The sequence below is a fragment of the Tupaia chinensis genome, unplaced genomic scaffold (assembly GCF_000334495.1).
Source record: "Tupaia chinensis unplaced genomic scaffold, TupChi_1.0 Scaffold000231_2, whole genome shotgun sequence".
Taxonomy (NCBI): domain Eukaryota; kingdom Metazoa; phylum Chordata; class Mammalia; order Scandentia; family Tupaiidae; genus Tupaia; species Tupaia belangeri.
In genome coordinates this window covers 360,827-365,672 of record NW_006159707.1, presented here as the reverse complement: position 1 = coordinate 365,672, position 4,846 = coordinate 360,827, and positions in this window count along the sequence as shown.

Below are 4,846 nucleotides of genomic sequence, written 5' to 3'. Positions count from 1 at the left end.
CAAAAAAAAAAAAAAAAAAAAAAAAAAAAAAACCTCTGCCTAGATGTGACTTCATCACATTCTCTATTGTGACTGCTGGAGTGAAGCATTGTAATTAACAGTAGGTAGGGCAAAGGGGAGTGGTCGGGGGACTTTTTTTGGGAAATTTTATCATATACTCTGGATGTATAAGAGAGCCATGCAATTCTTTTATAGTAGTATATTGGGGAGTCAGATGTGGGTCGCTTCCCAGCAAGGCTACCATAGTCTCTGGAGTGTACAACAAGTGGCCTTGCCAAACATGTTGAGTGGACCCAAGCTTTTTTCCTAGGTCGAAGGGCATACAGCAGTGGCCTTGCCAAGTGCTAAACCAACAGGAAGCGGAGCTCAAAGGTCGAGGGGCTCAGACAGATCCTGGAGCCCCACTGGCTCAGACTCCTCCAGGGGAGGGACAGGGAGGCAAAGCATTAATGGCACAAAGAGGTGTGGTGTTATCTGTTGAAGATATTTCGTAGTTTTATGAACAGTACTGGGGAGAAATGTTCACCTGTTTAAATATCCATTTTGTAAGACAAATAATAATGTGATTGAATGTATGGAAGAAAATGAAATGAAAAAAAAATAATAAAAGAAAAAATTTTTAAAAAGAAAGAAAGAAAAATCACTCCTCAGGCAGAATTATGATGTCTCAATCCCTTTTCCTCCATTTTTTCTCTTAGGATTTTGGGCACACGTGCACATGTGCCCAGCATGATTTTCAAGCGTCTGGGTTTGGGACTCAAACTGCAGTCAGTCATGTGGAAATCTAGTGCCTTAACCACCGCACTACCTGCTGGTCCCAAGTTTTATTTATTTTATTCATGATAGAGAATGTGCATCCACATGTAAGAAAGAGAGAGGGACACACTCAACAGAGTCTGGTAACATTGTTATCCCCTTCCTCCAGCCCTCCAGATCTTCAGGACTTCAGGAACTCATGAAAGCACCATGTATGTTTCAGGTTGGCCCAGCTGGGTATCCAAACCTGTGGTTGGTGATGTGGCTTTCAGCTCTGCCACTGAGACTGGTCCTCAAAAACCACTAATTAATCCCTGCTGTGTGCTAGACATGGCTGAGTACTTCAGGGGGATACAGGTGGATGAGAGGAAGTTCATAGTCTTTAATGCACTTAAAATGCCATCTGAAACCAACCTATAAGCACAGCTTCCTTTCACCTACCAGCTAATTCCTATTGCCAGAGTAACTTTCTGCCAATCAGATTTAGTGAGAATCCAGTTCAGGAACTTGGAAAAGCAGAGGGAACTCATTTTTGTCAGAGTAGTTCCAGACATACTATTTCTTTATTTTTTTTTTCTCTTAACAACCTGGCAAGGTATACTTCAATATTTCCATATGATGAGTTAAATAACTGAAAGGTGGTCTGCTGTCAGAAAACTTATCCATGCTGTTACCTCTTCCTAAGCAGCCTCCCAACTTCTACTTTTAACCCAACTCCACCTCAAAGTGGAATTACTCAAATGGACCTTATTAGGAAATAAAGGGAACAATTAGCCTAGAGCAAGAAAAGTTCTTGAGAAGGTTGTTGGACAGGGATGGAAAATTTGGAGACATTATGGAAGGCCCAGAATGTGTAGGAGCTAAAAGCAGAATGGACAAATAATATGATTAATAAAAAAAAAAGTCACAGTAATTGCTGATGAAGATTTTCAGCTAGTCATACCTGGAAGTAGATCTAGCTCTCTCAGTCCTAGCTAGATGATCTGGACAAGTTTCTTAACTTTTTGTGACTCAGTTTCCTCATTTCTAATAAAAACATGCTAAAATATTGGTTCCCTGGTTTGCAGTGAGAATGTAATGAGATCCTGTTAGGGGGATAATCTTAGCCTAGTACCCTGCAGAGAGAAATGCTCCTAACTAATAATTACTGTAATTATATTAGGAATTCTTATTCTGTAGTCATCCTGAAAAAGAAAAATAATAACTGGGCTGTCCTCAGAAAATTGGGAAATATTCACACCCATGATTAGTCATTGACTTTCAACTTAGTCTCCCTTCTGGCTGGGGTGATTTATCCAATAGCCAATAAGACCCAACTGACCAACAAAGAAAGAAAGAAACATTAATTCATTGGTACCCCCTCTCATAATTAGCCTACTTCTCTTGATCTGGGTTGGGGCTCTGAACTATATATTCTTAACAAATATATCAGATGATTCTTATAATTAGGCCAGTTTGGGAAATTCTGCCTCCCATTTCACTGTGTGTAAGTGGCACCAGGAGAACTTTTTCCACTATGGATTTCAGATCAGTCCCCCAACTCTCCAAAACTGGAAATTCAGGATCTGGGCTCCCAAATTTATATCTTGTTTTGGTTTGCTTCTGATTTCTAAGTATAAACTCAATTTTCTTTAAGCTCTTTTATAATTGCTTGCATATTTCTCTATCTCCAGCATGGGCAAATCCATGCTTAATAGATACAGGTAATTCATTCATTCATTCACTCATGCATTTACTTAACAATTAAGTTTTGAGCATTCAAAATGTTTTGGGTATCATTTTTGGTGCTGAGTTACAGAATAGAAAGATGTACTAGTGTCCCAAACATGTGTCTAAAATTACTCATTGTACTTTCATAATTTATAAAATCTTCCTGGTTTATTTAGGGAGAAAGTAACCTCATGTCATATAAAATGAAACTTTTAAGTGAAAAGAGCCTAGTTATTTTTTGGGTAACTTGGACAAGTTACTGAATCTCTGAGGAGACTGACTTTCTGGTCAGAACACAAAATGACAATATACACATGGTAGGTTGTTCTGAAGTTTAACCTAAATCTTTATACTGTGCCTGGTACATAGTAGGGGCTTCAAAACTGTGGATATTGATTAATAAAAAGTATAAAACTTGACCAAAGGATGGTGTTAACTGGTCACAATTTCCTCCAATGCCACTTTCCAGTGAATGGCCAGGTAGTATCTTTAATCCCACTATTACAGAATCCTGAAGTTCATCTCACATACCCTGTGCTCATTCTCTAATTTTTGTGGTATTTTTTCTCTTTTCCATATCTGTTCACTTTCTCCCTCATATTTTGATTGATGGTTTCCATCTAGGTTTTTCCACTTTTTCTCTAAGTACTTTCTTTCTTCTTCCTTATCACTCTTCTCTAGTCCTTTCTTACTTTTTCCTTTCTCCATCTTTTTGCTTTTCTATTTGTTATTATGTGTATATATATATATACACACACACATATGTATATCTGATTTCTCATCTTCTCTTTCTGTTCTCTTTGCCTCTCTTTGAGGCCCAAAGTGGTTCTTAAATGTTGTTCATGGAAAGTTTTTGAGTGTATTTCCTGTTATTAATTTTTAAAGAAGATAAGTTGAATGTTGCATATGTCTCTTTCAAACCAGCAACAAAAGGGAAAGATAACCCTTTGTAATAAAATCAAATCATTCTTTTTTCTTTGTTTCTGTGACCTTCAATGGAAGTGCAACCCATTCCTGTGGATCAGCACCAACAGCGGTGGTGTATTTTCTACAGAGCAAAAGGGAAAAAGCATTTTAAAGATGATCTGGTCCCAGCATTAACTCTTCTGCTAAACTAGCTTTAAGAGTTTGAGGATGTCATTTGCTTCTCTGGGTTTCACTTCCACCTTTATAAACGAAATGGGTTGTACCAACCATCTCTAAGGTACTTCCTAGTACTAAAATTTCCAAGAGTTTAATCTCTGATTCCTCTCCTGCAGAATGCTATGAAGTGCCAAATTTCATTAGCCTGACAAGCCTCACTAGGCATAAGCAGAAGGTATTCAGTTGCAAATAGAGGACAATTGACATTATTTTTTTTCAATTTTCTCTGGGTCTAACGCACATTACTAGACTTCACTCTTCTCTCACCTTTGAAAATGGATTTCCACAGAGCCTCATGAGCAGAGTTACTGAAGCCATGAAGTTCTCAGGACCCTCTTTTTCTGTAGACAAATTATGTTTCACTTCCTAATGACATTTAAAAGACTCAGCAGTAAATATTTTGATCTCTTAATAGCTGCCATATTATTTCCTTTTATGAGCCAAGAGCACTCTTTACTTCCCTGATCCCATTTTTCTTTCCCTCACAGAGCATGTGCACACGCACTTAAGAGTCCCGGGCAGAGGGTGGGGGGTGGCAAAAAAGAGGAAGAGAAAGGTAAGCAACCTCCCCAGAATCTGTTCACACTACAATCCACTTTCTCCAGTCTCCCAGCCTGTCAGATTCTGAGCACTTACAGGCTACCCAGGCTGGGGATTTGAACCACCATTGCCTTGTGGGAACTAGCTTCTTTCGAGCAACACGTTAAAACTATACCATAGAGTCAACCCTCATGCCTTTATCCATAGTAATGATTTTATTACATTGAGTTTTTAGAACTGCCAAGGAAAGTCCTCCATACTTTGAAACATCTTAATTATTCACAATAGTACTAGTAAGTGGATGGGTAAAATAACTCACCGCAAAACGTAACTCTCAGGCACTTTATTATTATGGCTTTCTTCCCTTAATTTGTTCTAATTTGTCAATTATCCAATTAAAGAGTGACTGATAATTGCCTTTAATACTGTACTATTATTATTAATAGACTAGAACTATAATGGAATTATTACTGTATTATTATTAGTATCCTTAGACTCTATATTTCTACAGTGCTCTGTACATAATTCCCACCTGGGAATATCTCTGCTTTGGGAGGATATAGCTGAGTCATGATTAAAATGCTCACTGAACTTCTCATTCCCTCTCACCAATATTCTTCTCATATAATCAGCTTTGGGTGACTCTACTTAAGATCTACTCAGTTGCCCAAACAACAAATACCCTGAAACACTCTTT